Below are 22,190 nucleotides of genomic sequence, written 5' to 3'. Positions count from 1 at the left end.
CAGGGGCACAGGTGGAGCTGGGCGGTGCGGTTCCCCCGGGGCACAAGCAATTTGCGAAACAGGTAAATTTGAAAGCTTTCGTGGTCTGTTAGTTGAAATGCCACACATTGGACAAACGTGAATAAGGTGGATAGATTTTACCAATGTCAGTATCCTGGCTGTGACATTCCACTATCGTTTTGCAAGAGTTTGCATTGGCGGGAGCTTGGCAAAGCTATGAGGGGTCTCAGTTTCTTACAACTGCATGTGAATCTGCAATGACCTCAGGTAGCTGTGTGTAGTTTTGAACCAGACTCCTCAGCCCCAATCACACATGATTCGGAAAACTCGAGACGGGCACGTGATGGAAGCCAGCCAAGAATGCAAGAGTTGTGGGAGCTGAACCAGGAGGAGGCCCTCTAGGGTCCTTGGGTGCTGCTGGAGTTCTACGGATAAACGGAACCGGCTTATTCTTGCCAGAGATGGCCAGTGGCATGGACGTGGTTGAGCCACTTGGTCTGGTCTGGCCTGTTTCCTCCGGCCCTTCCAGAGGAGGTTGGATCAGGGCAGGTCCATGCAGAGATGACCCAACCCAGAACCAGATGACAGTTGAGAACTCTGGCCTCTTGCCTTCAGACAGCATCGTCTGACTGGTGGGAAATCAGAGATGAACGGAAAGGAGTGACAGAAATGCCCAGGTACGGAAGGCTCCGGGCGGACTCCTTGGGGTTTCTCAGGCTTTTGAGTCTGAAGAGGAAGGAGACCACCCATCCCAGGCTTCCACTGGAGCTGAGGGCAGACGGAGGCGGCCACCTCCCCCGGGGCAGGCTTGCCTACTATGGATATATTTTTAATGTTTATTTATTTTAAGAGAGCTGCACCTGCTGCATGCAAGCAGGGGAGGGGCAGAGAGAAAGGGAGAGAGAGGATCCCAAGCAGGCTCCGTGCAGTCAGTGCAGAGCCCGACATGGGGCTCAGTCCCACGAACTGTGAGATCACGACCTGAGCCAAAATCAAGAGTCCGAGGCTTAACCGCCTGAGCCACCCAGGCGCCCGTGGGCTCGCCTCCTCTTGCAAGGTTAGGATCAAGTAATGGGGTTTAGAACCCAGACCCCTTTGGCTGCTCACATACCCAACTTTTGCCCTCATCCTCACAGCTTCTGACTTGAGGGTCTTCCAGGGGTGGGCTTAGCGGTCAGCTGGCTAAGCCAGGATGTAGGGTCTCGGTGTCAGAAGCTCTGCACGCTTCCCTTACTGCCAGGGGACAACACCATTCTGAGCTACACAGGGCAGGTGGAGCGACCCCAATTTACAAACAAGGAAGCTGAAACCCTGTGCAGTGTGGTGACTTCCCAAGGCCCCTGGTGTGATCAGCAAGGGTGAAGCAGCATGGAATGACAGGTGGGCCCCTCTTCCCGGGTAGCTTTGTAACAGCAGCTTCTCCACGTCTGTATTTGAGGCCTGATTTGTTCCAGTGATAAGGCTCTAGATCCCGTGCGGGTACCCCCAAGCCTAGCCAGGGAATACTCCAGGCCTCTCTGCCCTCTTCATGCTGCTGCTACCTCAGGAAGAGGAAAGAGAGGGCAGGGCTGAGGCTGCACTGTGCCACCCTGGTCAGGTTTTGACTGTGCCCTTACCCGTGTCACTACGGTGAGTGCCTGGGCTTATGTATCCATTCCCACGAATGCCTTGCTCATCCTTGTGTCCGCCTACTCTGGACCCACCTCACAAGTCATAAAAGCAACCTTTGAAAAGAGCAAGCTGTTGACAGGTAACATCAATTCATTCCAGAACAAAACTCAAAGAAGATTTATAGGGCTGCAAAACTACCCAGCCCCCAAGAAGGTAACATTCATACTGTGTGGCATCCAGTTAAAAAATGGATCCAGGGGGACATGGGTGGCTCAGTCTGTTAAGCATCCGACTTCAGCTCAGGTCATGATCTCGTAGTTCGTGAGTTCAAGCCCCATGGCGGGCTCTCTGCTGTCAGCACAGAGCCTGCTTCAGATCCTCTGTCCCAATGCTCTCTGCCCCTCCCTGTGCGTGTGCTCTCTCTCTCTCAAAACTAAGTAAATATTTTTTAAAATTGGATTCATAAAGGGGGGCCTGAGTGGCTCAGTTGGTTAAGAGTCCAACTCTTCGTTTTGGCTCAGGTCATGATCTCATGGTTTTGTGGGTTCAAGCCCCGTTTGGGATTCTCTCTCTCCCTCTTTCTCTGCCCCTCCCCCAGTGTCTTTGTCTCTCTCAAAATAAATAAACTTCAATAAATGAATGAATAAAAATGGATCCATAAATACTTAGACATGCAAAGAGGCAGGAAAACACAATTTATAATCAATTGAAACTGACCCAGAACTGACAGATGTTAGACCTAAGGAGGACATTATAACAGTTATAACTGGGGGCGCCTGGGTGGCTCAGTCACTTAAGCATCCGACTTTGGCTCAGGTCACAATCTCATGGTTTGTGAGTTCGAGCCCCACATCGGGGTGTGTGCTGACAGCTCAGAGCCTGGAGCTGCTTCAGATTCTGTGTCTCCTTCTTTCTGTGGCCCTCCTGCACTCACACTTTCCGTCTCTCAAAAGTAAGTAAACATTAAAAATTTAAAAATAAAAATAAAACCGTTGTAATTGTATTCTTTATGCTCAAAAAGTTAAGGACAGGCAAGGAAGATATAAAAAAGAGCCCCAGACTGAGTCTGTAGACATGAGGACTGCAATGTCCAAGACGAAATATACAGTAGATAAGATTAATAGCAGCTTAGATACTGCAGAAGAAAGGGTAAATAACTTGAAGGCATTAGAATAGAAATTATCCAAAATGAAACAGAAGAAGGAATCTAGAAAAAAAATACAAGCGGGGCGCCTGGGTGGCTTAGTCGGTTAAGCATCCGACTTTCGCTTAGGTCATGATCTCGCGGTTCGTGGGTTCAAGCCCCGCGTCGGGCTCTGTGCTGACTGCCGGCTCAGAGTCTGGAGCCTGTTTCAGTCTGTCACTCCCTCTCTCTCTGACCCTCCCCTGCTCACGCTGTCTCTCTCTCTCTCCTAGAAATAAATAAAAACATTAAAAAAAAATACAAGGGCATTAGGGAATTGTGGACAATTTCAAGTGGTCTAATATATGGGTGATTAGAGGCCCAGAAGAAGAGAAAAAGAGGGGACAAAAATATTTGAAGAAAGAATGACTAAATGCTTTTGAAACTTAATGAAGACTATAAACTTACAGACCCAGGAAGCACAGTAAACCCCAAGCACAAGAAACATGAAGGAAACTATACAAAGGCACATTATAATCAAATTGCTCAAAATCAGTAACAGAGATAATCTTTAAAAAAAGTTTTTGTAATGTTTATTTCTGAGAGAGAGAGAGAGAGAGACAGCGTGAGCAGGGGAGGGTCAGAGAGAGAGGGAGACACAGAATCTGAAACAGGCTCCAGGCTCTGAGCTAGCTGCCAGCACAGAGCCCGTTGCGGGGCTCGAACCCATGAACCGTGAGATCATGACCTGAGCTGAAGTTGGACGCTTAACTGACTGAGCCACCCAGGTGCTCCCACAAAGAGATAATCTTAAAAGATACACAGAGAGGAACAAAGAATGGTTAGCTTTTTACCCAAAACAATCCATGGGAGAAGACAGTGAAGCAGTATCTAAAGTATTGAGTGAAAACCTCCCAAGGAGGAACATTAGGCAAAAATATCTTTCAAAAACACAATAGCCAAATTGTGGAAGCAGCCCAGATGCCCACTGATAGATGAATGGATAAAGATGTGGTATAAATATACAATGGAATATTATTTCGCCATAAAAAGGATGAAATCTTGCCATTGGCAACGGCGTGGGTGGAATTACAGAGGATGATGCTAAGCAAAATAAGTCAGAGAAAGACAAATATATGATTTCACTCGTGTGGAATTTAAGAAACAAAACACATGAGTAAAAGAAAAAAGAGAGACAAGCCAAGAAACATACTCATAACTATAGAGAACAGTTTGATGGTTTCCATGGGGGAGGTGGGTGGGGGATGGGGGAAACAGGTGATGGGGGTGAAGGAGGCACCTGCCGTGATGAGCACTGGGTGCTGTATGGAAGTGTTGAATCACTATCTTGTACACCTGGAACTGGTATAGCATTGTATAGTCACCATACAGGAATTGAAATAAAAAATAAAAATCATCTTTCAACAACAAAAGTGAGGGGCGCCTGGCTCAGTCGGTTAAGCACCCAACTCTTGATTTTGGCTAAGGTCATGATCTCATCTTTTGTTGGGCTCTGCACTGACAGCACAGAGCTTGCTTGGAATTCTCTCTCTCTCTCTCTCTCTCTCTCTGCCCCTCCCCACTCTCAAATTAAATAAATAAAGATTAAAAAACAAAGGTGAAATAAAGACATCTTCAGATATATGACCCGAAGTTCTTCAGGCAAAAAGAAAACAGTACCAAACAAAACATGGGCCTACCCAAAGGAATGAAGAGCTCGTGATGATAACTACATGAGTAAGTAAATTTTTTTCATATTACTTACATCTTTTAAAAAGATAATTGTGTTTAAAAATGAAAAAAAAAATGTATTGTGGGGTTTGGGAACCGAGGATATTTACTGAGATAGACCACATTCTGGGCCATAAAACAAGTCTCAACTTTACAAGGATTCAAGTTAACATGTAAAAGTAAAATGTATTGTTAGTAGCATAAAGGCTGGACAAGAAATGGAAATATAGGAAGATTCAGATATATAGTAGGTTGTATAATATCACTTAAAAGTGGACTGTGGAAGGGTGCCTGGGTGGCTTAGTCAGTTAAGTGTCCAGCTTCAGCTCAGGTCATGATCTCATGGTTTGTGAGTTTAAGCCCCACATCAGGCTCTGTGCTGATAGCTCAGAGCCTGGAGCCTGCTTCGGATTCTGTGTCTCCCTCTCTCTCTGCCTCTCTCCTGCTCTCTCTCTCTCAAAAACATTAAAAAAAAAAATTTTTTTTTTAAAGTGGACTGTGGTGAGTTAAAGATGTATAGTATATACCCTAAAGCAACTAATAAAATAACAGTTATAACTAATAATTAGGCAACAAAAGAAATAAGATGAAATAAAAAGTAATCCAAAGAAAGCAGAAAAAGAGGAAAAGGGAAACAAAGAACAGATGAGACATCTAGGAAGCAAACAGGATGATAAACTGAAACCCAAGTACCCTTGGCCCTTGAACAGCATGGGGATTAGGAGCAGTCAAATATCTGTGTACAACTTTTGACTCCCCCCCAAACTGAACTACAAATAGCCTGCTATTGACCAGAAGCCCTACCGATAACATAAACAGTTGATAAAACATATTTTGTATGTCATATGTATTATATATTGTATTCTTATTTATATTTATTTATTCATTTCAATGTTTTTTTTTTATTTTTTGAGAGAGTACAGCGGGGGAGGGGCAGAGAGAGAGGGAGACAGAGGATAGGAAGCAAGCTCTGTGCTGACAGCAGAGAGCAGAACATGGGGCTCGAATCCACAAACTGTGAGATCATGACCTGAGCCAAAGTTGGTGGCTTAACCAACTGAGCCACCCAGGCACCCTTGTGTTCTTTCTTTTAAAGTAACCTCTATGCACAATATGGGGCTCAAACTCACCACCCCAAGATCAAGAGTCTCTACTTACTAAGCCAGCCAGGCACCCCTATACTGTGTTCTTAGAATGAAGTAAATAGAATAAAGAAAATCATAAGGAAGACAAAATACATTTACAGTACTATACTATATATTTACATTTTTAAAATCTGTGTATAAGTGGACCTGCCCAGTTCAAATGTATGCTGTTCAAGAATCAACTGTATATCATTCATCACATTAAATGTAAATTGTCTAAACAACCTAATTAAAAGGCAGAGATTGTCAGAGTGGAAAGAAAGCAAGACCCAATTATATGCTGCCCACAACAAATGTACTTCGAATATAAAGACTCAAATAGGGTAAAAGCAAAAAGGTGGAAAAAATACACAATGTTTATGCAGTCAAAAGAAAGCTGGGAGGGCTATAATAATATACTACAAAGTTGATTTCAAAGTAGAGAATATTATCAGGGATAAAGAAGGTCAGTTCATGATGACAAAGGGGTTAATTAATCGAGAACATAACAATTCTAAATGTTCATGTCCCCAGTAAGAGAGCTTCAAATGATATGAAGCCAAAACTGATAGAACTACAAGAAAAATGATCACAATTAGAGTCAGAGATTTCAATACTACTCTCTTAGTAATTGATAAAGCAAGTAGTCAAATCCTGAGCTAGGGTATAGTAGATTTGAATAGCACTATCAACCAACTCGCCACACAGAACATTAAGGAGGATTCAAGTCATAAGAAGTACGCTCTCTGATCACAGTGGAATTATATTAGAAACCAACAACAGGGAGCCCGGGTGGCTTAGTTGAGTATCCTACTCAGTTTCAGTTCAGGTCATGATCCCAGGGTCGTGGGATCGAGTCCCTCATTGGGATCTGCGCTGAGTGTGGAGCCTGCTTAAGATTCTCCCTCTCGGGGCACATGGTAGGCTCAATTCAGTAGAGTGTCCGACTCTTGATTTCGGCTCAGGTCACAATCTCAGGGTTCGTGGGTTCAAGTCCTAGTGCAGAGCCTGTTTGGGATTCTCTGTCTCCCTCCCTCTCTCTCTGCCCCTCCCCCACCCACACTCTATCTCACTCTCTCCCTCAAAATAAATAAACATTAAAAAAAAGTTTCTGTCTCTCTGCTCCTCCTGCTCCCATGGGCACATGCTCTCTATCATGTGTGCACTCTCTCAATCTCTCTCTCAAAATAAGTAAATAAACAAACATTAAAAAAAAGAATTAGGGTGGCACCTGGATGGCTCAGTTGGCAGAGCGTGTGATTCTTGATCTCAGGATCATAAGTTTGAGCTCCACATTGGGTGTAGACACTACCTAAAAATAAAATTTTTAAAACTATTTTTTAAAATAATAGGAAATATTTTGAACTGAATGAAAATGAAAATGCAATGCAGAATTTGTGGGGCACTTCCCTTACAGAAATTTATGGCACTAAATGCTTTTTTGTTTGTGTATTTATTTTGAGAGAGATAGACACAGTGCGAGTGGGGGAGGGGCAGACAGAGAGGGAGAGAGAGAATTCCAAGCAGGCTCCATGCTGTCAGCACAGAGCCCCACTCAGGGCTCGAACCTATGGGGCTTGAACCCATGAAGCCATGAGATCATGACCTGTGTCAAAACTGAGAGTCAGATGCTTAACTGACTGAGCCACTCAGGCACCCTGACTAAATGCCTTATTTTAAGGAGCATCTGACTCCTTATTTATTTACTTAGAGAGAGACAGACAGAGCACAAGCGGGGGAGGAACAAAGAGAGAGGGAGACATAGAATCCGAAGTAGGCTCCGGGCTCCAAGCTGTCAACACAGAGCCTAATGCAGGGCTCTAACCTATGAGCCATGAGATCATGACCTGAGCTGAAGTCAGATGTTCAACCAACTGAGCCACCTAGGAGCTCCCCTCTTCATTTAAAAAAAGAAAAGGAAGGAAGGAAGGAAGGGAGGGAGGAAGGGAGGGAGGGAAGGAGGGAGGGAAGGAGGGAAGGAGGGAAGGAGGAAGGAGGGAGGGAGGGAGGGAGGAGGAAGAAAAATAGATCTCATGTCAATGACCTCAGCTTCCACCTGAAATCAAAGTATGCAGAAGAAAATAAAGATCAATGCAGAAATCTATGAAATAGAAAACAGAAGCATAGAGAAAAATAAATGGAACTAAAAGCTGCTTAAGATGAACAAAATCCTCTAGCCAGAATGATCAGGAAACAATACAAATCATCACCAATATCAGAATTGAGAGAGTAATATCACAACAGATTTTACAGACAATAAAAGACTAATAAGGGGACATTAGGGACACATTATGCCAATAAATCCAACAACTTCATTGAAATGGAGAACACATGGAAAGACACAAATTACCCAAGTGCATTTAAGAAGAGAGAAATTTATAACAATCTAGATTGATAATACCATCTTAGCTTCAATAGCATACATTAATTCCTCCTATCCAATTCCATACCCCATTTATGTATTGTTACTGTATACATTGTGTACATGTTAACATAGATTTATAATTCTTATTTTATGCATCTGCCTGTAAATCATGTAAGAAACAAAAAAGAGGAGCTACATAGCAAAAATACAATAATACTCTCAGTACTTTATTTTTTTGTTAAGTGTAACTTTCAACATATGGAATGCTTCATGAATTTACATGTTATCCTTGGGCAGGGGTGACCCTAATCACCTCTGTATCCTTCCCGTTTTCATATATGTGCTGCCATAGGGAGCACTGTATTCCTCCTTCCTTCCTTCCTTCCTTCCTCCCTCCCTCCCTCCCTCCCTCCCTCCCTTTTATTTATTTATTTATTTATTTATTTATTTTTAATGTTTTTATTTATTTCTGAGAGAGAGAGAGAGAGAGAGAAACAGCGTGAGCAGGGAAGGGTCAGAGAGGGAGATACAGAATCTGAAGCAGGCTCCAGGATCTGAGCTGTCAGCACAGAGCCCGACACGGGGCTCAAACCCACGAACCGTGAAATCATGACCTGAGCCAAAGTCGGACACTTAACTGACTGAGCCACCCAGGCACCCCACTTTCATTTATTTTTAAGTAGGCTTCATGCCCTGTGCAGAGTCCAGTGTGGGGCTTGAATTCATGGCCCCTGAGATCAAGACCTGAGCTGAGATCAAGAGTCAGATGCTTAACCGACTAAGCTAACCAGGCACCCGCCTATCAGTACTTTAAATATATCATCCTACTGGTTTCAGGCCTTCATGGTGTCTGATGAAAAATTAGCTACTAATCTCAGGGTAGCTGAGTAGGAAATATACAGAAGGAAACAAGTAGGAAATATACAGAAAAGAAAATGAAGAGGAAATCAAAATGGTACTCTAGAAAAAGATCAAACACAAGAGAACACAGTATTGGAAGGACTTGGGAACAAAAGAAGATGACATATAGAAAAGAACACTATTGCAAGAGTAAATCCTTCACTTTATTTTATTATTATTATATACTTTTAAGTAAGCTTTATGCCCAACATGGGACTCAAACTCACGACCTGGAGATTAAGAGTCACAATCTCTACCGGCTGAGCTACCCAGGTACCCCAGTAATCACTTTCAATGTAAATGGATTAAGTTCACCAATTAAAAGACAGAGATTGGTGACGATTATACAACATTAAGAATGTACTTAATGCCCCTGAAGTGTGTACTTAATGCCCCTGAAGTGTATACTTAATGGTGAGTTTTATGTATATTTTACTACACACATAGGAAGACAGATTGGCTGAATGGATTTTTTAACTTTTTTTTTTTTTTTTCCAGAGAGAAAGAGCATGAGTAGGGGAGAGGGGCAGGAGAGAGAGAATCTTAAGCAGGCTTCATGCTCAATGTGGAGCCACACACAGGGCTCAGTCCCATGACCCTCGGATCATGACCTGAGCTGAAAACAAGAGTCAGAGACTCAACTGACTGAGCCACTCAGGCTGAATTTAAAATGATCTAACCAGGGTGCCTGGCTGGCTTAGTCAGTAGAACATGAGACTCTGCTCTCAGAATCATGAGTTCGAGGCCTACAATGGGTGTGGAGCCTACTTTAAAAAAAAAAAAAATTAAAAATAAATAAATAATAAAATAAAATAAAAACTGATCTAACTGAAAATAAATAAATAAATACAAATGATATAACTGAAGTTGAACAGACATCTGTCTAAAGAAGATAACAAATGGCCAATAAGTACATGAAAAGATGCTCAACACCACTGATTAGGGAAATGCAAGTCAAAACTTCACAAACATTAGGATGGCTATTACTTAAAACACAACATAGCAACACAAAACATTCAACACACAAATGTTGGTGAGGAGGTAGAGAAATTGGAACCCTATATACTGATGGTGGGAATATAAAATGCAAAATCACTATAGAAATCAGTATGTATGGCAGTTCCTCAAAAGATTAAGAATAGAATCAGATCAGTGCACTTGGGTGGCTCAGTTGGTTAAGTGTCGACTTTGGCTCAGGTCATGATCTCACGGTTCGTGGGTTCGAGCCCTGCGTCGGGCTCTGTGCTGACAGCCAGCTCAGTCAGAGCCTGGAGCCTGTTTCAGATTCTGTGTCTCCCTCTCTCTCTGACCCTCCCCTGCTCACACTGTCTCTCTCTCTCTCAGAAATAAATAAAACATAAAAAAAAAAAAAGAATAGAATCAGATCGAGCAATCCTACTCGAGCATATGCCTGAAGGAATTGAATGCCAGGTATCTGTACAGTCATGCTCACAGCAGCCTTATTCCCATTAGGCAAAAGCTGGAAGCAACCCAAGGACCCACTGGCAGGTAAACCAATCACCAAAATACGGTATACCTATGTATACAATGGATTACTATTATTCATCCTTAAAAAAGAATGACATTTTGCTACCTCTATAATGTGTCTGAATCTTGATGACATTATGCTAAGTGGGAACAAAAAGAGAGACACAAAAGGACACATGCTTATGATTTCACGTGTATGAGGTACCTTGTACTTTACATACACTTGTAATCAATTCATAGAGACGGAAAGTAGAATGGTGATTGCCAGGGCTAGTGGGGTGGGGGATGGAGAATTATTATTTAACAGGTATGGAGGTTCAGTGTGGAGTGTGAGAAAAGTTCTGGAGATGGATGGTGGTGACGTTTGCCCAGGAATGTACTTATTGCCCCTGAACTGTAGACTTCAAAATGGTCAACAATATTTTTTAAAAATCCAAGTATAGGGGCGCCTGGGTGGCTTAGTCGGTTAAGCGTCCGACTTTCACTTGGGTCATGATCTCGCGGTTCGTGGGTTCGAGCCCCGTGTTGGGTTCTGTGCTGACTGTCAGCTCGGAGCCTGGAGCCTGTTTCGGTCTGTGACTCCCTCTCTCTCTGACCCTCCCCTGCTCACACTGTCTCTCTCTCTCTCTCCTAGAAATAAAACATTAAAAAAAAAAAATCCAAGTATATACTGCTAACAGGAGACTCACATTAAACCCAAAGGCACAAGTAAGATGTGTGCAAAAGGATGGAAGAACATATTCCGTGCAAAGAGTAACCAAAAGACAGCCGGGGGGCTATGCTGATACTAGACAAAGTAGATGCGAAATAAAAACTATTACAAGAGACCAAGGAGGACATTACATATTGATATAAGAATCAATTCATGAAGAAGTTTTAACAATTTATATGTCCCAAACAACAGAATCTCAAAATATATGAAGCAAAGAATGACAGAAGTAAAAGGAGAAACAGACACATCTACAGTAATAGTTGGAGACTTCAGTGCCCTACTTATTTTTTTAAGCCTACTTATTTTGAGAGAGAGAGAGAGTTGGCGAGGGGCAGAGAGACAAGGAGAGAGAGGAAATCCCAAGCAGGCTCTGAGCTGTCAGCACAGAGCCCAGTGGGGGGTGGCTCCAACCCACGAACCGTGAGATCATGACCTGAGCTGAAATCGCGCAACCGACTGAGCCACCCAGGCACCTACTTTCAATAATGACGGGGGCACCAGGGTGGCTTAGTCAGTTGAGCGTCCGACTTCAGCTCAGGTCACGATCTCTCAGTTAGTGGGTTTGAGCCCCGCCTTGGGCTTGCTGCTGTGAGCCCATCAGCGCAGAGCCCGCTTGGAATCTTCTGTCCCCCTCTTTCTGCCCCTCCCTCGCTTGCACTCTCTCATAAATAAATAAACATTAAAACAAATAATGGACAGAATATCCTATACAGAAGATCAGTAAGGAAATAGAGTACTTGAGAAACACTAGAAACCAACTGGACCTAATAGACTATGGAACGCTCCTCCCAAGAACAGAACATACACTGTTCTCAAGTATACACAGAACAGTTTCTGGAACAGACCACAGGCCACTATTGTGCCTTTGAGTCAGTCATTCACCACAATGAAATCTCAGAGTCCCTCACTCCAAAACGTAGTTAATAATACCCATCTCATAAATAAGATTATTGGTTGGTTGGAGGAAATAACATAGAAGTGCTAAACATTAGGTAAATAATTAAACGCTCCTTAAGGGTAAGGGACTCTCTTTCCTTTCTCCCTGCAAAAACAAATTACGAGCAAGAGTTGGAGAATATACAACATAACAAAGAAGAAAAAATGTACTCATACTCCCAGCTCCAGAGGGTGCTTCCTTCCAGGCTTTTTTCTCACACTGGCCCCCTTATTTTTGTTAAATTCCTTGGTGTTCTGCCTGAAGCCCCTCTGTTTTCGCACCTCTGTGCTTTACTACAGCTCTTCCAAGTCGCTCAGAAGCCTGTGGGTCTCCCCCAGGCGGAGGAGCAGGGGGCCAGCTCCAGAAGGAGGGAGGAGTGGAGGAAGAGCTTCTGAGAAGACACTGGCCAGAAGAGCGGGGTCAGCCTCGGCCCCAGCCAGTGGGATTGAGGCAGAAGGTCCCCACAGTCCCAGTTCCTGCCATTGTGATGTCACTGGCGGTCTGAGGAGGTGAGGCATGGGGCCTCGGAGCAAGGCTATCTCTCTTTGTTGTTTTGGGGCTCCTTCCACTTCCGGGTCCTCGCAGAAACTGCTGGAAGTTCCAGGCCCCTCCCTCCCTGGTCTCCTGCCTGGGTCCAGCCCTGAGCTTGCCTCGACTGCCCAGGCTCCTCCCTGATGGTTCCCCCCAGACCCCCAAACTGCAGAGGCCGACTTCCACCCGGGTGATTTGTCTGTAACTATCAGCAAGGATGCTCAGCCTCCTTCCAAAGCCCAGCAGCCAAGGCCAGCAGGTGGAGGCCCATCAGGAGCCCCGGGGCTGGGCTTGCATATCCTGAAAGGATATTACAGGAGGGACTACGTGGGTCTTCAAATGCATCAGAAGGAAGGGGTGGCTGGAGGCCACTTTTTACCGGCCAGCCCCTGACACCACCAGAGGCCTGACCTGCAAGCTCTTTGCTTCCCTCCAGCTTTCCTGCACCTTCTGAACTTGACCTTCACCCAATCTATTTTTCCTCTTGTCTTCACTCTTCCTCCAGGCTCCAGCTCCCTCAACAATGAAGCAGGGATCAAAGCACCCCCTACTCAGGGTGTAGGTGAAGGTCAAGGCCCTGAGCCCCAGCCCTGTGTAGGCAGTAGGTGTTCAAGGAAGTGTTTGAACCGATGGGAGAGTGCTGGGGGTAAGCTGGTCAAGTCATATTAACTGCTACATAATTTGGTCCACTCCACGTTCTCAAGTCAAGTCCCCTACAAGTAACCTAGGTTACCCTTGACTCCACCCCTCAGTCTGCAAATACCCGTAAGTGCCCAGCCCTTCTCAGGTCTCAGTCCCTGCTTGGCTTCCCTTGCTGGGCCAGACACAGGACCCAGCCTTCCATTGGGTCCTGCCGTAGGTTCACAGGATCCTGGGCTGAGAGATACGGGGAATAGCAGGAACTGGGGTATTCCTCCCCCCGAAGAAGCCCCTTCCCCTCTCTCCTTCCAAGCTGCAAACTCAAGGCAGGAAGAAAGAGCCGGGGAAGGGGCCTTGGCGAGTGCTACGCTGGTGGAACATCGTCTTTGTCCCAAAGGGAAGAGACTACTATGGTGCTCCCTCCTGCCCCTGCTCTGAACTTCTCCCTCCCCAGATCCCTGAGGACAGGGCACCATTGGCTTCTTTCCAGGTTTGGGGAAAAGTGAAGGGCACGTGTGTGGCCGATGGTGGTGTCGACTAGGGTACAGGGTGACATTAGGCATATGTTTCCTTCTGTTGTGGACGTTCCCAAAGTACCATTTGGCTCTTTGCTCCCTCCAGCCTACATTACCCAGGTACCTGCTCTGAAGCACTTTACTGGATACCAAGGATACAGAGGTACCGTCCCTGCCTTAGAAGGTCCCTTCAGAAGGAGCGCATATCGAGGAGTTCCACAACCCTACCTACGGGAGAGAATCTGAGAGATCTTTCCTGCAGAGAGCACTGCGGAGGTGGGCAGGGGCCAAATCACAACGGATATTGAGTGCTAATCTAAGGAGTTGGAAAGCTCCATACCCTGAAAGCTATGGGTAGGAGGAGAATCAGAAGTATTGCTGGGGACATCAGTGGGAGATGGAAGGGTCAGTGAAGTCAGATGAGAAGAAAGTGGCCTTTGGACTTGTCACTGTGGCAGTCGCTGGCCACTGGTGGGTGGCGCTGGAGGCTCGGTGGAGGGGAGACATGAGTCCATGGCGACCCCACAGTGTACGGTTTTCCCTGGGCAGGCTCAGCTCGTGCACAGGGACAGATAGGGATGAATGGGTTAATTCAGGGATGGGATTCTATAGGAAGGCTTCAGGGAAGAACATGGGGACCAAAAAGATGGAAATAAATAATGGTTGGATGAGTGAGTGATGAAGTGATGAACAGGGTCAGACCTGGCACCGGCTGAATGGTGTCTGGTGGCCAGAGCAGGGTGACCAGTGGAAAACAAGTTAATTTCAGGGCTCAGTCGGTTAAGTGTTTGACTCTTGATTTCGGCTCTGGTCACGATCTCCCGGTTCATGGGATCGAGCCCTGCATGGGGTCCACACTCTCAACACGGATTGGGATTCTCTCTCTCCTTCTCCCTCCGCCCCTCCCCTGCTCACACACAGTTTCTCTCCCAAAATAAATGAACGTAAAAAAAGATAATTTCATGCCAAGAGAGACAGAGGAGCTAGTTATTTACAGCACATCCAGAGAGCTGTATTCTTTGCTCAGGGTTTCAAGAAGAATACTGGTGCGAAGAGAGAAAAGTCCCCTCTCACAGTGCCTGTCTCCCAATCTGTAAAACAAGAGGCCTGGACAGATGATCTCCCGAATCCTCCCAGCCCTACCATGCAACGATCCCCTGCTATTGGCTTATTTTTATCCTTCTCACACCTACCCACTATCACGACCACCTACGTACCCTCGTTAAACGTTTGCGGACTTTCTGCTGGCGTCTCTCACACGGGCGCCTGGCAGGGGCTTGGCACCTCACCAGTGCCCAATCTGTTGACTGAGTCAGGGGGATATGGTGAGGGTCCCTCCCTCTGCTTCCCCTGTAATCCTTCACATAACGTGCGTGGAACCAGCTGCACATCCAGCCTCCACTCCCCACTCCCCTACCTCCAGCGTCTGCTTGCACTGGTCCGTCTTACGCTCTCCAGGGACCCGGACACAGCACTCCTGGGCGGGCAAGGAGGGTCTGGCACCGGACCCCTTGGGCTTGCCGCCATACAGCTTCTCCATTTATTACCTGGGTGACCCGAGATCTATTACTGAACTTCTATTTTTATCCTAAAATGCATTCATTTTATGCATTTGTGAACTTATTTTCGTGTGTGTTGTGAGGTAAGGAGCTAATTTTATTTTTTTTTCCACTGGGCTGGTCAGTTGTTCCCACACCGTGTACTGAAGGACCCAGCCTTTCCTCACACAGGTGCAGGCTTCCTCCGCTCCTCACAGACTACTGCCTGTGCGTGGGTCTGTTTCTTGGTCCCCTGTTCTGTTCTATTTTCTCATTTATTTCTCGATCACATTGTTTTAGTTACTATATCTCTATATGAAGTCTTCTTTCCTTTAAAGTTTATTTATTTCTTTGGAGACAGACAGAGGGAGCAAGCAGGGGAGAGGCAGGGAGGGAGAGGGAATCCCAAGCAGGCTCCTTGATGTCCGGGGGCTTGATCTCATGAACTATGAGATCATGACCTGAGATAAAATCAAGAGCTGGACACTAACTGACTAAGCCACTCAGGTTGGCCCTGTATGAAATCTTTAAAAAAGTTATTTTAATGCTTATTTATTTTTGGCGGGGGGGAGAGAAAGAAAGGCAAAACGTAAGTGGGGGAGGGGCAGAGAGAGAGGGAGACACAGAATCTGAAGTAGGCTCCAGGCTCTGAGCACAGAGCCTGACTCGGGGCTTGAATTTGTGAACCACGAGATCATGACCTGAGCTGAAGTTGGACGCTCAACCGACTGAGCCACCCAGGCGCCCCTGAAATCTTCTGATTTCCCTTTTTTGAAGGTTTAAGTCATCTTTACCCTCACATGGGGCTCGAACTCACGACCCTGAGATCAAGAGTCACATGCTCTTATTATTGACAGAACACAGGACTTCCGTGTAGTCCTGAGTTCTCCCGTTCCTCACAATTGTCTTTAGACGCCCTTGGCATTTTACCTTGTGATTTTTTGAATTACTTTGCCCAGGTCCTTTCAAAAGCAGCTTGCTTCCCTAAGCCTCCGCTCCCTTCACCATCCAATGGTGATGCTAGGGGGCCCACGCCTCGCAGGAACGCAGGGACGAAACGTAAGGCCAGGAACACACCGCCCGGGGCTACAGGCCGGAACACAAGGGCCACCCGGTAGACGGTAGTGTCATCGTTCTCAAGTGGCCACCCTGATGCAGCCACTGCTCCTTTTTAAATCCTTTGTTGGCTTCCCAGTCACGCGGAGTAAAGTTCGCACGGCCTGCCAAGCCACCTGCCCCCCGCTGACCTCTCCTGCGGCCCCTCCTGCCTCTCCCTCCTCCCTGCTCACTATCGATATCATGTCCCAGCCTCCGCCAACTTGCGGTTACACGCGCGTGGTGCCAGGGCCTCCCCTTGCACGTGCCGTCCCCCCAGCTGAGAGGTCCTTCGGCCCTCTGAACCCCAGATGATGGCTCCTCTGGGAAGAAGTTAGTCACTTCGTCATGATTATGTCTCTCTGCTGTGACTTAGTGACCTTGGCACAGCCCTCGGCGATTCCCAAACAGGTGTCCGCTCACAGAGAGAGACACACACAGACTTGGAAGCAGGCTCCAGGCTGCCAGCCCAGAGCCTGATGCGGGGCTCAAACTTGTGAACCACGAGATCCTGACCTGAGCCGAAGTCGGATGCTTAACTGACTGAGTTCCCGGGCGCCCTGTACACACACGCCTTCACTTACTGAAGGCGCATAACAGCCACAAAAAGGAGACTTCTCTCCCACCAATTAGGAGGGGGCAGGGATAGTAACTTGTCCAAGATCACAGAGCCTGTCAGCCGCTGAGCAGACCTGAACCCTGGTCTAATTGCAACACTCGTTCTATTATAGCAGGCAGCCTTTTGAAGTATGACTTTCTTCCCTTTTCTGACTCCCTTCCCCTTTTTTATTTTTATTTATTTTTTGGATGTTTATTTGTGATTGACAGAAAGACAGAGCACGAGCAGCGGAGGGGCAGAGAGAGAGGGAGACACAGAATCTGCAGCAGGCTCCAGGCTCTGAGCTGTCAGCACCGAGCCCGACGCGGGGCACGGGGCTCGAACCCATGAGACATGAGATCACGACCTGAGCCGAAGTCGGACGCTACACTGAGCCCCCCGGGAGCCCCCCTCCCTTCCTCTTTTCCACCCTGCTCTGGTCTTCCTGCTTGAGCCCTCACCCTCGTCCCCTCTCACCCCACCTCTAATGGCTTACCTCTCCGGGCTGTCACCTCTCCTATTTCATGCCATCTGTCACCCAAGCAGGTGCCTCTGTGAGGACGGTGTGTCCTGGGTTTAGCACGTTGCTGGTATTCAGGACACAGAACATGGAACCACGTGGCTGCCTCCTCAGACGCTGTTAGCTGGGTGGAAGCCTTTCACAGCCCAAATGTGACTGAAAGCGGTAAGCAAACAAGCCCCCGGTCTACAACGCCAGGCTTTCTTGGGCACGATTCTCAGGTCTCCAGAGAGGATGCGAGCCAGCCGGCCCGGGGGAGGAGCGAGAACCGTGCCAGCTGAAGCCCGGCCTGGATGGTCAGCGCTGCCGCCCAGCAGAACAAAGGGCGTGGGGATTGCACCGCAGCCCGTGGTACCGTGTCCCCGGCGCTGGCCCCGGCAGTCAGAGCTGCACTGCTGCCCTCTGAGCGGGTTTCCTCCCCTCACCCATGCCCAGAGTTCTGGGGACTGTGTAGACCTCCCTCTTCCTCTGTCCTCCGTCTTCCTGCAAGTCCCACAGGCAACCGGGAGACTGGGCTGCGGCAAGGGAAGCCTCGTGTGCACTTGCCCTCCGAGGGTGAGGAGCAACCAACGTGTGTGCACGTGATGGCGGCGGGACACCTGCACAACGGCCCGTCATAATCGGACATGGGGGAGCGGAGCGTTCCGGAAGCCCAGATCCCAATGCGAGGTTGCCATCTGGTAGTCTTGTTAAGCACAGCACTTCCCTCGTGTCCGGCCTCATTACGGCCACTAACTCTGGCAGAAGGGGGACTCCTTTGGTAAAGGAGGGGTGATCGTCCCAGGGTGGACAAGGCAGGCCTGCAGAATCGGGAGTTTCGGGGCACAGGGCGCCCTGGCCGACTGATAGGGTGTGTGCCCTTGGTGGGATCAAGTCACCAGGCTGTCATCGTTCAGTAACCAGCATCCTGCCTAGTTTGGGCCCGTCGCTCCCCCCCCGCCCCCCCGCCCCGACAGCCACGGCACTAACCAGGCTCACTTGGTTTGGCATGTGTCATTGTATAGAAGAGCCAACTGCCGTCCAGGCGTATCCCGCTCAGTCTCTTTTGACTGAGGTCTGTGTGAGTCGCATTCTGGTGGCGACCCTCTGGGTACACGGACTACATCAGGTTTGCCGGCTTACAAAACGTGGCCAGGGGTGGCGCCCCCAGAAGCCCAGGAAGCCAGCCTGTCCCCGGGACGGCCGTGTTTGTCTGAGTGTGACATGCTGCACAGTCTCGCTTCCGCAGCCCCTCTTCACGCCCAGCTTCGTCCACTCCCTGAGCCCGGATCACCTCATGGGCTCGGCATCGCACACGAGCTTCCAACCCCCTGCGGCTGCCTGCGCCTCGAATGTGGCGGACATCACAGGACTATCTTGCTCAGGGAACGCTTCCCACGTACGCAGCCAAACTCCTCGGCCTGGCTTTCGTGGTCTTTCGTCACCTGGCATCATCGTGCTCTGTTTTTCATGACGGCTCAAAATGTTCTTCGTTGGCCTCCCAAGGTTACTCCATGCTGCCCTCCCACCAATGACCTCCTGCCTCTCCTCTGCCTGCAAGTCACATGGTCCAAACACGACTCTAGCCCTTCAGCCCACCCCGTCGTCTCCAGCCCCACCAAAGTCCCTGGGGAGGACAGGACACAAGGTCCTTGAAATAAAGGCTTCCTGACCCTACGGCACCCAACTCCTGCTCCCGCACAAGGAAGCACAGGGAAGCAACTTCCTGCCGTACTCTCGTACTTTCTGGGATGTGGCCCGCCTCTCTGGGCCTTAGAGAGAGGCTCGTAAGGTAGGAGAGCCTCGCTGGCCTGGGGGGGGGGCAGGCCCTCTGAGTCTCCCTGGGTGCCTCCCAGCAGGGCGGCCGGAACCAAAGTGCTGAGTCTCACTGCCGGCTGTGGGCTTCTCCCAATTCACTTCTCCTGTGGACAGGACCACCTGTGACCTCTAGGGGGACTCTCAAAACCTCAGCAGAGAGTGGGGGTAAAATCCAAAGGCTGATGTGAAGGACTCAAGGAAAACCTCGAGAAAGAAGAGACCAGACACTGAGCAGGGATGTGTGTGAAATACTGCTTTTTATTGGTTGGCACAAGATTACAACCTACAATTCCAACGCCCTTCCCTCCTACACAGCTCAAATGGAAGGAAACTGACACAGAGAAAGGAACAGCACGCTCACAGGCTTAAGCACTGCTTTTACAAAACGGACTGGGCTGCGGGGACGGTGGAACCCCAGGGCAGGTACCGAAGCTCTATCCGGACTGCAGGGAAGGGCCGGTCTGTCCTCTGTTGCTGGAGCACAGAAGCAGATGCTTTAGTAAAGGCGAACGGTTATATGGGATGGGCCAGCTGTTAAAGGGGGAAGGTGGGATTCCCATCTGCTGTGTACCTGTCTCAGACCCCAGCCTGGGCCGGCTGGGCACAGCTCCCTTTCTTTCCAGCCCTTCCTCCACAACCCGACGGTACCCACAGGAGAGAGAGGTGTGAAGGGAGCCTAAGAACACCCTCCTTGAGAAGAGGAAGCCAGAATATTTGGTATCTGGCACCTTCTCTGGACCAAATTCCACTCCTCTCAGCTCCTCTTCTCCGGGCACTGCATGGGTCTGGCTTACGAGTGCTAGAAAGATACTGGGGGAGGGGCCAGGCCCAGGCCAGGCCAGTGGCCCCAAGTGGGCAGGAAGATTGGACTTTCCACGCAATACCAAGCAAGGCTGTTTTGGAAACAAACAAGAAAAGGAAAGGAAGACCATGCACCCGTGGATTAGAAGCTCCTAAGTCCTGGGGTGCATCTGCAGTGGGGGAGGGGTCACAGGGTTCCAAACCCCAGTGTCACATGCTGCACTGCCAGGTCCCAACCCCTCCTCCCACACCAGTGTTGTTCCTTGGGTTTCCTCAGTTTGGCTGAGCTCGCTGGGGTCACGTCTGCCAGGCTCCCCAAGGCCAGGAGTACTCAGCCCACTGGATGTTCCACCTTGTACCCTTTCTACAAACAGGAGGCATGCCGCCCAGGCAGGTGACACACACTCACTCTCCAGAATGGTCACCGGGGGACTAGGGGACTTAATGATGGGAAGAAGTTGTTTGCTTTTCTGGCTGGCCCTGATGGAAGGGGTCAGTAGCAGACTTGTGGTGGGATCGGAGCAGTGGGGTTTGAGCATGTGGGGTCCCCCAGGGGACTGGTCCCTGGGGCCACGGGTCCCTGGCTCTCGTCTCAGTTCTGGAGATGTTACTAGACTTGACCTTTTAAGATTAAGCTAAAATGTATGAGCACTACGAGGAACAGATAAAGACTGTCCTTTGGGGAAAAAACTCAAAACACCTTGGCTGCTTACCTCAATTTAAGGGGTTCCCTGGAAATACCTGCTGAACTTGGCCGAAGGGGGACTGCATCTGGACAATACACTTGCGAAAGGAAAAAAAGCCCATCTAGTTCACCTGTTTTACAGTCGGAATGGTCCCGGGGATTTTAGCCTTTTGGCCGCTGAAGGTAGATGAATGATGTGGAGGGAATTGTAGTGAGGATGCCTCTTAAACCAACCTCGTACCATTTGGAGGCCACATCCTGCGGCCGAACAAACAGAGCCGGGGCCTCGCTGCCTCCTCAGGGCCCGTCCCCTAGCAAGGTCATTGGAGAGGATGGGAGACAGGGTCCGTGAGATAAAGGCGGTGCTGGCCAGAGCAAATATAAAGATGCTACTAAGGGGCTTCCACGTCCCCTCTCTCAGAAACACTCGGGTAGGCCCGAGCCACCTGCTTTACAACAGCCCCCAACATCCTCAAATACTCCTGACTTCTTTAAGCACATGGCAAAATGGTAGCGGTCTCTCTTAAGATACAGCTGTTAGTTAAATTTTACTTATTCTAGCCATCTGTCTTTTCTTTGTAAACCAGGCTGAAAGCTTTCAGACAGTGAAGCAATAAAAACAGAGCTGATATTTACAAACCTGCACCATACACCGTCTCTCTTTTATAAGCGAGTGGACCAACTGTTTCTCTAACAACAAAATACAACTGTGCTGCTGGGCTATGCGAACACCCCATCTACGTCCATTCGCAGGGGGGAGTGAAAGGGTGAGGTCCTCGGAGGCTAACCACAATGGAAGCAAAATTAGAGTTTGGAGAGGAGGGCCCCCCCCCTGGATTCGGAGCAAAGAGCACGCAGGCACGTGGGAGGCGGCAAAGGGGAAGGTTCGCATCTGCACACTGTGGCCCAGAGGCCTGCTGCTCCTCTCGAAGCTCCTTCCTTCATTTCCACACTCTGGAATTCTCCAAGACCTCACTTGAGACCCCCCCCCCCCCCCCCCCCCCGCCGGGGAGGCTCGCTGTGGACCTGACCACTCTGCTTCCTGGGAGTCTTGGCAATCAGCCTCCACCTCCCCTGGCTTACGGCATATCGTCCGGCTGCCAGACTCGGAGAACCAGAATAAGAGGTCTTCTTTAGATCACTTGCTAGTGACACATTTTGTCCACAATGAACCAGAGGTTAAAGACCAAGGGGTAACCCTGAAAAGCTCCCCCCCCTCAACAGGACAATAAAGAGGTGAAAGCGGCTACAAGGATGTGTTAGATGCTCTAGCTTCCCATTCTCAGTGGGGCATCAGAGAGCTCAGAAAGACAGGTTTGTATTGGGATTATGGCTCAAAAGTCCCGTAAGGATTTATGGACAATCTCACTGGAAGAAGGATTTCCTGGAGGTGCCACTTCGCCCCACACTAGGGAGGGGGGCACAGTCTCAAGGCCCAGCATTGGGAAGTAGGCATCTTTCTTTTTTTCCTGAGAAGGCC

At 48.4% G+C, this 22,190-nt stretch overlaps 1 non-coding gene across 1 annotated transcript; it reads right to left on the bottom strand.

Moving 5' to 3' along the window:
* Positions 1-8,206: 8,206 nt before the first annotated feature.
* Positions 8,207-8,313, bottom strand: LOC120238224. Its single transcript, XR_005530161.1, has one exon. It is a non-coding gene; the product is annotated as a U6 spliceosomal RNA (small nuclear RNA).
* Between the last annotated feature and the right edge of the window lie 13,877 nt (positions 8,314-22,190).

Source organism: Hyaena hyaena, unplaced genomic scaffold (assembly GCF_003009895.1).
Source record: "Hyaena hyaena isolate Hyena2069 unplaced genomic scaffold, ASM300989v1 scaffold_202, whole genome shotgun sequence".
NCBI classification, from domain to species: Eukaryota; Metazoa; Chordata; class Mammalia; order Carnivora; family Hyaenidae; genus Hyaena; species Hyaena hyaena.
This window is presented reverse-complemented; position numbering and strand designations above follow the sequence as displayed.